This window comes from Ornithodoros turicata, chromosome 8 (genome assembly GCF_037126465.1).
Source record: "Ornithodoros turicata isolate Travis chromosome 8, ASM3712646v1, whole genome shotgun sequence".
Lineage (NCBI taxonomy): Eukaryota > Metazoa > Arthropoda > Arachnida > Ixodida > Argasidae > Ornithodoros > Ornithodoros turicata.
Window position 1 is genome coordinate 10268188 of NC_088208.1, and position 11765 is coordinate 10279952.

An 11765-nucleotide genomic window follows, 5' to 3' on the forward strand; every position below is an offset into this window, starting at 1 on the left:
TTTATGCTCACACTGTCACAGTGTTGTTGTCCACATTAACAAATGCAGAAGCGACCTTGGAGCTAACGAAAGATTCCGAAAGTTATACAGTATTGTGTCGTCTTGAGTCTATTCGTCCAACACGGCAAGAACAGGCGCTGTTTGTGCGAGTCACGCTAAGCGGGCAGCCACAGTTATGATGGATCGTATTTGAGAACGGTTATGCCATACATAACGACGCATGCTTTGGCGAGCAGTCGTCTTTTTATTCACTCATTTATTGCACTCGAAATAGCGTTCACGCCTTAGTCGAGGGTTTTTGGCCACAGGTGGTGTGTCTTTAGCACCTGAAACGAAACAAAACAACAAAAACATGTAATCCAAGATGTACAGTGTCGCAACAAACCAGAACGAATGGTCAAAATTGCTGCAGACTCTCAACAAAAAAAATTGAAAAACACACAGCGAGACGGAAGCCCAGCTCTCTGCAACGTTTTACGCTTAGTTTCTTCACACGGAAAAGCTCATTCACGTGGCTTTCAGTATTACCTACGACCCGCTGTGGCATTACAGTATCTCGTTTTTGCAGGTACTCTCGTTGCAGTTCTTTCAAATGATGAAGCCAACCGACTAACGTCCTTGAAGCAACATTCGCCGTCCGTCGATTCACGCCCATATTACGATAGATCGTGTTGCTCTGCAGATTCCATAGCGTCCGTTGAAATTATCGTCAAAGCAACTGTCGAATACGCACCTTTGTTTGTTTCCTTGCCCGTGGGTTCCTTCACCTGAAAGTAGGATTGTCAGCTGAGTATACGCTACGACAGTACGTCTCTGCGCACGAGAGTAAGAAAACGTTGGAAAGCACGTGACAAAGCGTCTGTCCAAAGTGGTCAACAAGTGCCTAATTCCTAAACAGCTTTGAGTGAGGGTTCGCATTTATGTTTAATATGTTTTATGTGCGCGTATGCGCGTGCAGTCACACGTGACACTCAGGATTCGTTCCCTGTATAGACGACTTCAGAAAATCCCAGAGTGCTTAGAGCCGCTTTGAACTGCGGGTGCTTACTAAGACGAAAGAAACGGGTGGCCTCCAAGCTGTTTCGATTTCTCCCCTACCAGTCCATCGTCCACGACGTGTTAAGGTCAGCGAAAGCGAAACGTGAAGGATCATTCTGCGTTACCCCACTCCAGAGTTGTACATGTTACTCGAAAAAAGTAATTGATTACAATTACTGTTATTACCGCGCGAAAAGTAATTCTTTACCGTTACAAATTACTTCATCCAAAATGTAATACGTTATCGATTAAAAATGTAACGCGTTACTTTTAAATTGTGCGCCATAGCGAAGCCAACATGCCTGCAGTGAATGCAATTATGCAGCTCTTGTTGCAAATTCTAATATGACATACCAACATACATGATCAGTGAAATACACAAATACATTTGAAAGCAACATAAAAACACATACACGCATTTAATACAGATTTACATACACATTTAAAACAACATCGAAACATCCTCTTTGTTTCGTTACTATTGTTATGTTCAGCTCGCACAATTTATCAATACAGTCACCTATTTTACTGTTGCTCCAGTAGGTCGCGGTTGCAAAGATTATCATGAAACACGTGTGAACTACAGACCTCTGCGTCATTGCTTCAGTCGAACTCGCGGTGGAACAGAAGAACAGATTGGCTTGCTGAAAAGCGTTGCCATTGCTGACAGAAGGTTAAAAAAGTAATCGATTACTCAGTAATTGATTATCAAAAATTGTAATCAGATTATTTGGAAAATTACTTGCTCACAAAATTAATTGATTACGTTAAAAAATTACTGAGAAAGGTAATTGATTACTAGTAACGCAATTACTATATAGTAACGCGTTACGTACAACTCTGTACCACTCAGCAAGCGCCCAGGACGCAATGCGTGCGCAAAGAGCACTGGGATTTTCTGAAGTCGTCTGTTCGTGCACCATAACATGAGTGCGAGATGGGCATCTTGGGCGTTGGAACCGTGTGTGTTGTTATGTTGTGTCTCTCTTAGATAGAACCCGCCACGGTTAATTTTCGTTACTTGCGCTAGACGTCACCCTGCCTCTTGCTTGAAGGTATGAGTGAGAGAGGAAGATGTAAGAGGGAATGGAGTAACGCAGTTTTTCTGTCTGTCCCTCTTGTACTTGAGGTCATGTAACTGAAGGGAACTCCATGCCAGCGTGGCGTACTCGGCAGCATATCCTTGATCGGAAATTAGGAGGGTCTATAGATTCGAGTCCTGGCTTATGTACCTTTTTTCTGAATTATGTGAACTTTATTGTTTACTAACTATCGTTTTTGCGCTGAATCTTATTTCAAGCTTCTCGGTGCATTTCTAGGGTATGTACCGCATGCATCAGTTTGAGGGATGGGATTGTGCGGGGACGTGCAAGGATGCTTAAGTAGGAACTGAGCGGGTGTGAAGTACCCATGATAGCGAATTCCCCAGACAAGGGACAATCTATCCTTGATCGGCTCGGGGTTTCTCTGCCGTGGATGCAGCGTGTGTCTACGCTGGGCAGGACGCCTAGATCCACTGTTACCTCATTCGAAATAACAATGATAATTCTTGATCCATTCGAGAATTATAATCGTGAACAATGCCACAGCGGAATACTTTTGCACACCTTAAGGTTATATGACGTGTCACCAAAGTCACCCACAGGGCATACCCTATTTAACGTCTCTCACAGAAGAGGGCGTGACTAAGTAACGAGTGCCCTGCAGCCAAGTTGCAGACATCTTCGTCGGTGTTCGAACCCGCCAGCTCGAGATCGGTTAGCCGGTACACTCTTAAAGAAAAAAAGGGTGTCCTTTCACTCCTTTTTCTTGCCACATATATCACTCCCTTTTGGAGAGTACAATTAAGGAGTCTCCTCACTACCACCAGGGAGTAACATTACTCCTTTATTCCCTACCGGAGAGTAATATTTCTCTTCGGTAGGGAGTTAAAGCGTAAACCCACTCCCTGAAGGGAGTGAGGCGACTCCTTTTTGAGAGTAATTGTACTCTCCACAAGGGAGTGATATATGTGGCAAGAAAAAGGAGTTAAAGTACACCTTTTTTTAAAGAGTGTACGGTACCAACGATCTGATCAGAATATTTTATTTAACATAATTATCTAAGTACACAAGTTACTTCTCAAGTTACACTTTGCTTGTAAGTAACACCATAACAACGTAGATGTTCTGCGTGTGAACTATCGTTACAAGAATGTCACACTGCTAAAAGTATGTACAATCTACCGTTCGTATGTACCAACGATCTACCTTAGTCTGTCACTCCAGCAGAGCAGCGACACCGAAGGATTCCAAGACTGTGGTGAAAATTATTGGCATGGCAACAGGTTCTAGGGGCATAACTTCGTGTGGGTTGCTGCGCATGTGAGTTTGCCCATGAAACGCATTTATCTGCACTAGACTGCGTAGCCTTGCTGACACTTCATCGTATGCAACCTAATTCCTAACTACGCAAGATTTCCTCTATTTTGCGTGACCCCCTTCGGTTGGACGCGTTGTTATCTCTTCCCATTACTTGTACATGATGGAAAGCACATTCAATATAGTTATATTATATTATATATATTTCAATTACCTGTACAGTTGGTGCAGTTGGTGCTGGAATCACCTTTTCATTCGGTTTCTGAAAACAGACAAACAAAAACATTAGTGGCGATAATAAAACTGTGTCACACGCAAAGGAAATATCCTGGTATGCGAAGGTATAGTTCACCTTACGCAACAGATACTCTGCATCATAGAGACTGTGCAGTCTCCATACATCGCAATGTATTCGTATGCAAACAGAAAAGTCTAAACCATAATGGATAGGACAATAGCCTTCTTCATTCATTCAACTGCTTCATTTATTCGTTAAAAGCACTGCGAAGAAGCTGTATGTCCTATGTTGGAGGAAACAATTAGGAAGGAGGCACCGTGACAGGATAAGCTTCTATGCTAGCGTTCAACTTAAGAAGCAAAATAAATCTAGTCCGTCAACTACGTACGCAGTTGGAGATAAGTAGACGTAATAGAGCGCCAGGAGAAATGCTGCAGCACCACCATACGCCATCATAGGTGAGAGCACTTTATGCTGCAGCGTAGTGTCACACGGTCAGTCTTAACAGCCAATGCGTTAGCAGAGTCAGTACGTTGGATTACATTATCTGGCGCAGGGAAAGCTCTGCGTTCAGCTTTCCTACATATGAACATAGCAGGAGCAGGTATATATATAATTAATATATGCGGCGCAGTAATATTTTGAGAGTTGGCGGACTAGATTTCTTTTCCTTCTTAAGTTGAACACGAGTACAGTTTTAGCCTCGGCCTTGTTTGGTGACATGATTCTTCTTTTTGAAAATACTGCATTATTTATGTGTCGAATGACATTTTCGGTGTTCCCGTGGGCTTGATTCGTTAGTAGAGCTTTAGACTGCAGTATGACTCTAAGACTGCAGTATCCGAGTAGAAAATACTTCACCGTAGCCTTAGTTACAAGCATCCATACTCTTCAAGATCGTGTGCAGCCACATAACAAGATCGTCCTCACCCGTAGGGAGGTGAAGTAACTAAGTTCTTGTTTGCTGCATTTGTGGTAACCAATTTTTATGCAGTAAGACAAAGCACGAGCCGTTGAAGCGCATGAATTTAAGTTTTAAAAACTACGTCCGGTACACCAGTCTACTGTGTTTTATCCGAAGTATTTTGTGTACTTCCTTGTACTTTGTTGGATTATTTTGTGTTCGAGCCGTGCCTATCGATATAACTTTGACGGACTGACAAGTGCCGCAAGGAGCAAAGGTGCGCAGGCCTTCGTTACGACACCGTACGATATTCATATGTGATATAGTAAGCCAGAACACAGCTATAACCTAACACGTAGAGCGCTTCAAAATACCTAGCTGTGCCACTACTGCTTCTAATTCAAACACAGAACCGGAGGTATGCCATTTTGTATGAATTAACATATATCGAGATCGATACAGTTATTTGTACATCCCGAGCTTTCCACAAATCACGAAAGAGAATAAACGTAATTCTGAATGGCGGTTGCTGCGTAGCGTGCTATGCGGTAAAGTTCCGCTCGTAGAGTGTACCATACGATGAACGGCTATAGACAACTTCGTCGTAAAGGAAATAAAATAGCAAGATAAAGCCAGATTTGCATATAGGGAGTAATGTATTTTCATTAGTTTACTTAGTTCATTAGTTTCATTAGTTAGTTTCATCGCATGCGCATTAGTTGTAGGACGCGTGATTTCGCTCAAACGACCAAGCTTTCAGTCGTTTAGACCGATTGGCATCGCGAAGCAAGATGGCGGCTGTTTGTAGAAAGTGGAAAGTTGAATGGTTGAGTTGCACTGCATGTTACAGTGGAATTGCCAGATACGTTGACTGTTTCGAACAATGTGTGTCATCTACGGGAAGTTGTTGCATGTAACGACGTACTGTGTTGTCCATTTCACACGCTTCAGCGTCCAATCTTGCCGTGCTGCTTGGGGCATTTGATGCAAGTATACTAACACGGGTACGTGCCATGTTCTGCATTTTCAGTCAATATGGGGTGCACACGGGCAACATGGGCTCACATTGCAGACATTTTTTTCCGATATTGGTTCGAACTCTGCAATATGGGGCCATATTGCAAAGTTTGCGCCAATATGGGGGAAATCCTGGCAGAACGGGTCCTATATTATACCCGTATCGCCAATATCTGGCCAATATGGGTCCGATCTTGTGTGCTGCTTGGGAGTACATGCAGTTTTTTTCCCCCCATTCACATGGCTCCCTGATGGCAGCGTCCACGGATTGGCGGACAGGTACCATGTAATGGTGAAGTACTATACACGGCACATTTTTAGGCATATTACTAATTAGTAGTGTTAAACTTGTTCTTAAAAGTGGCGACAACTCTTGGGCAGTTCGGTTGAAAAAGTTGTAACTCCCAGACACATCTGCGCCATTAGATGTCTTCTTTCTCTCTCTGTCTATCTTAGCGTCGCCTGCTGGCTATCATATTACCCATTTCTCCGGTGTGATTGGTGTGATTAGAAAGTGAAATCAGTGAAACACGCTCTTCTGTCGCTACTATGTGCGAGGCTTCGCAGATCCCCACAGATGCGGCAGGATGCATCAACCTTGCATCTTCGACGAGCGGTATTTTTTTTTTCGATTTCACCGTATCACAGTGCGTACTATGTGGGACACAGTTATCTGAAGTCACCAGCCCATGGGGCAGTGGTACCCTCTCGGCGGTGTCGCGAACGAAGGAACTATACCTATACGTCTCCGAGGCGAGGCCGTGCTCAACTAGAGTCACTAAATAGGGAGCAGAGTAGCGACACTGAGCCACGCCGGCGAGCGAGACCGCCATCTTGGGTCCGGCGTGGCTGCGTCGCCTAGCAATGGGACGGCAACCGCCTCCTAATCCGCCCGTGAACAGCGCGCAGGCGAGCCAGCTCGCAACAGAGGAAACTGGTTTTTGATGGAGGGGACTCAACATGACGACGCATTCTTGGAAGGAAGAACCACGTGACACGATCGGCCCAATCGCGGACACCGAACGGCGGCATCCGCGCGGAAAAGGAATGCGATACTCTGTACCCCTATTTAGTGACTCTATGCTCAATCATGCTCCACGCATCCCGCTCTCTCCCGCCACTTGGCGATGGGCGGCATACGGTTGAGCGTTGCCTCGCATCGGCAGGGAGCTAATATAGAGTTTTCAGGAACTGGTTGAGCACAAAGGGTAGTATCAGTTGGGAGAGGAGGGAGCGACGCGCATGCGCTTCACCTCGTGCGGGATTATCCTTTCCGCGCGGAGATCTTCTTGACCTCTTCGAGGTCACGATCGGTTAGCTTCCGATCGTTCCTTTTCGAGGGCTCCTCAACGATGCTGAAACATGGCCGCCACCGCCATGATGGATTCCATACACTTGGTGGAAGCCAAGTATTCCTTGGATGGCGTAATATGTTTCCCCACAAAGCTTCGTTCCTCAGAAACCTCGTGGAGTGTTGATATGAGGTCCATCGTTAGTCAGACTAAAGGTGAGAAACTCGCCGTAGAAAATATCGGTAAGAACCACTGCTGCCATTTTGCAGCCCATTCAGTTACAGGATGCTGTGGTGACTTAGGACAAATGTTCCATTTCCTAGATTCTGCAATACCTTATCGGTCTAATACACGTGTGGGAGTACGCGTAATCTTGTTCCGTGAAAGAATATTTACAGCGAATCGGAAAAAAAAAAATGTTTTTCTTCTGTTCTTAACGAGAGACGGCGCCACACGTATCGCGACGGCCATTTACCCTTTGATTCCCGAAGACTCCTTTTGGCGAGTCTCCCGTCTGTTCCTTGCCACTGGACCACGCACGGAACGACCGATCGACCACGTGCACCGCGCCAGGCTTCGCGCGCCGTTAATGGATTCTCCTATCCCCGGGAGTCACCACATGGGCAAGCAGCCATGCGTTCGTCATGGACATTGTTAGTGTGCAAATTTTTGCCCCCTAACTAGAGCTGGGCTGCTCCGTTTGTTATCAACACTGTGCACTCAGGGGGGAAAACAAACCGCGAAACTGGGCCGATGGAGGGAACGACGCCCTGCGAAGGGAGCGAGGCAGGCCGTGTAATTGCGTTGAGTACGTAAGATTTTTTTTTGTGCGTGCAGAACTGGATAGCTCTATCGGTATCACAAGGCAACCGTAGTCATATCAAACGTGAATCACATCTTATCTGTGCCAGCTACCTGACACAGCGTACCCTCTGCTTGCCAGCGACACGGATGAATATGCTTTCCGCCAATCACATGTAGAAGCGGCGTTTGTGTGCTTAGCGAGCGAAATAAAAAAAATCGTAGCGAGTGTAGGCATGCACTTCCGAAGACAACAGTAGTCCAAAGATGAATACACACAGTTAACCATAGTTTTCATGAATGCCCTGCGAACCAACGGGAACGGGAAATGGCAAAACTGAAGCCACCCGCGATTGGATGCTCTGGTCTGTCGCGTTTCGTAATGATAAAGTGGCGAATGAACGACAGCAAACAAGCAAATGATGTAGTGGGAAAATATTGACTACTTATTTGTTTAGCAAATACATGTGAGATACGCACATAGTATGCCGAATTCTGATTGCAGGCGATGAATTTAGGAAAACGAGCACGTCAAGTTTTGCAGAACGAAGGAGTCAACGGATGGCAGCTCCATGTAGTAACACTTCTACGAACGAGCGAGTCCCAGCCCCCTGGGTATGGATATAGTTGCTTCGAGCGCGACACCGCCGAATAGCGAACCATTGGGCCCCGCGCTGAAGTTTTCAGACAACCGTGTTCCACGCAGTATGTACATTCCAGCCCACTGGCGTGGTTGCGTACGATTTACTGCAGCGTTGCTGGGTCACCGAGCCCACGAGTTTTGCTTGACGCAACAATATTTGAAATTCGTTTGCCAAAGCGCCCGACGTACAGAAAAGTTATTACGGATATGAAACGTCGATGTTACAAGCTTTCAGAAGAAAATACAAATCATTTAGGTTTGCCGTACTCTCGATCTCGTTTCAGAGTAAGAATGTTTACACACACAATTTATTTGAGGACAAGAGTGTAGAAAAAATTGTCGATGTCAAGTTGCCGGTGGTGAGTAAATCAAAGAGTGATATTAAACGGTAGGAAAAACTTATTTATTTACACATGGTAAACAAGACTTTCGTGCACGAGACTGCACTTCTTCAGGTTCTTCAGGTTCTTCTTCAGGTTCTTCACCCTCTCATGCCAGAGCTCCCCCTTCAACTGTATATATGTGCCTGTACCATGTTTATATTTTTGTAACCTGAAGAAGTGCAGTCTCGTGCACGAAAGTCTTGTTTACCATGTGTAAATAAATAAGTTGTTCCTACCGTTTAATATCACTCTTTGACAAGAGTGTAGTTAGTCAAGCAACCACCGACAGCGTAGCAAACAATACACGCCACATAACGACAAATGTAGCCTCGTTGGCGTCTTGTACATTATTTTCACCGCCGGGCTTGAAAAAAAAAGTTCCATTTAGCAATGCCTTCCGGCTGATCTTGCAACGGTCCTTACCTTGTGAACTCCTTTATCAGCTTTTCCTTCCGCTTCACTGGTCTTTGCTTCTTGGCCCTCTTCATAGTCGAAGTCGAACACTGCATGTGGAATTTTTTTCTACTCTTGTTGCGTAACACATGCTTCGCATCGAACTCTCACGCAATATTTTGAGACAAATTTTTGACCAAGAATAATTTTAGTTTTCTTCCATTATCTCTCTTATGGAGATGTAAACGGCGTTTCTAATCCATCGCATATATATCTTATGAGACAGACGACAATAGCATAGATGCTGTATTTCTGGTCGAATCAGGCAGACATTATATCGAAGAGAGTACGTACCTAGTAGACCACTAACTACCTAACATTCAGTAATTAACTTTTTAATTAGAGGGTTTCGTGGAATGTGATACGACAGAACTGGATACAGTCATTATTTAAAGTCGCTCATTATTTAAAAAAAAAACGAAAGCGTCATGTACTTTGATATATCCGCCGCCAAATCTCCCTATGCAAATGAGCCGAAACCGAAACCAAGCGCATCGGAGAAGAGGGAAACTTCTTTATCAGGAGGCTAGGTTTATCCGGGAAGAAGGGGATAGTTGCATCAGTAAAGCATCTATTGATTACACAAAGAAAATCGAAGAATTTATCTGCACTCGAAACAACAGATAGGGGGCAGAGGTTAAAGGACATGTTTGGGGGTGTAACGCGATCTCGTTGGATGTTCCCCTGGGGGTGAGAGGGGTGTCTGCGTGGGCTTGCTCGAAAATAAAATTTCACTTGGTTGCAGTTCAGTGCCGGTCCTTGTCGTTTTTATTCTACGTCCTCGTCCTACCCAGCACTGTGGGTTTTAATAGCTTCTAATTGAAATAGTACGGCAATTTTGCCAACTGACATATGAAAACACAGTGCTTGAAACTTGCAAAAATAGTGGCGGGGATTTAAAATCAGTAAGAAAATATCGCAGAATTTTCGTGTTGACTCACAAGGGAGTCCGCTATCATTCGTTTTGTGTCGCACATGTTCATGCGCTTCAAGACTATCATTTATATTGCAGATAATGCGCCAATAGGGATTTTCACGTGTAGGACCAAGTTCCTTTGTTTTTTAATTATCCCAGACCTCTACCTGAGAAACGTCACCGTGTCGTTGGCACACATAGGGTCGCCACGTTGGCAGTCATCGTAAAACCGAAACAACGCGTACGTATTCCTTCACCAAGGTCACGGATCGTTCCTCTGTATTAATGGTACACACAAACGATGTCACGTTTTTAGTCGCTTTGGTGTCTTCATTCGTGTTCCCAGTCCACCGCGAAAAAAAAAAAAAGCAAAAGAATGAACGCTTCACAAAAGTGTAGCGTCGTCCCGGTAGTCATTGTCGTAATCCTGTGCGGGACGCGGTTTGGTACGTCTTATTTCGCGCTTGATTTGAGTGACACACCACGTGTTCTCCGATAGAAACGCGTGCTCATCAAGCTGTTGAGAATGGAAGAGCCTGGCAGCCATCTTTAGAAAGAGCTACCCAGGAGACAGGGCTACCCGGCAGACTATGGAGTACAACAAGGACGTACAACTAATAATATGTAAGGCGAATTACATGAATTTCAAATGCTGCATTTTAATATGGCTTTCTCGTCACTTGGTGATTCTTTACTTTGATTCTTTGCTGAGGCTCTTTACGTAGTAGTCACAGCCTACCAAGATGGCGACGCTGCGTTACCCTCTGGCGCCATTTCTTTGCAAATCGTGGGCGGTCTATTAGCGATTGTGTTACCATCACGAATTTTTTGCAAATTGTTCTTTCTTGTAATTTTTTTCTTTCTTCTCAGGTTAGTCTTTTTGGCCGCTAAATGTGTTTCCATAAAATGGAATGAAAATAAAAGTAAATGGGGGAAAGGACTAAACGGCGGGGGGGGGGGATGTCACAGAGTGGTGACTGCATCTCACGTTATGTTCTAACAGCCCTTGGGTCAAAATCCATATGCATGAATGAAAATAATTTGGATTAAACCGTCAACCGGTGATATGTCAAGTGATAGAAAATGTTGCAGCACGCTAGGGCACAATTTTGCAAGAAAGAACAGCGGACGATTTCTTCGTCGGTGTGCGTGAAAAGCTGTTCAGGTAGCCTTGTCATGCACTCTTATTTCATCGAATTCACGAAGGACACATATTTACTTATACTGTTGCATTCAGGGGACCATTTGCGAAGTTCAATTACCATTCACAGTCCTGGGGAGTAAATTTTAGGGTTAAAAAACTAAAATGGGGAGTAATCGCAATCTAGGGGACTAGAAGCTGGAATTACTTCACGTTTTACTCCTTTTTTTTCTTTTACAGGGTATTATGGTTGCTGCGTTTGAAACATTAATTGAATGCAGTGTACAGCTTTACCTACCGCTGTCGTTAGGTTCCTCGGTCTCAGCTACTGCGTCCGTTTCCGGAATCCATGCCTGGAGATCAGCGAAGTACCTCTCCTTGAATTCCCGCTCGGTCTACGTGGGAGGTTTAAGCGTCGAGATTAGATTGGATTGTGTTCGTGAAAGTAAATTAGAAAATTGTGAAATTAAATGAGGGATTAGGAATATAACACGCCAGGATCTGATTTAAAAAAAAACAAATTTGAATTTCCAGAAATTTCCGAAGATTGAAACATCAACTGGGGTTCCAGATAATATT

At 44.4% G+C, this 11765-nt stretch overlaps 1 long non-coding RNA gene across 1 annotated transcript; it reads right to left on the reverse strand.

Moving 5' to 3' along the window:
* Positions 1-224: 224 nt before the first annotated feature.
* Positions 225-11576, reverse strand: LOC135365924 (uncharacterized). The gene is made up of 5 exons (XR_010414017.1): positions 11485-11576; positions 9100-9179; positions 3613-3660; positions 734-767; positions 225-326 (listed from the first exon to the last, which is right to left on the reverse strand). It is a non-coding gene; the product is annotated as an uncharacterized LOC135365924 (long non-coding RNA).
* Positions 11577-11765: the final 189 nt, after the last annotated feature.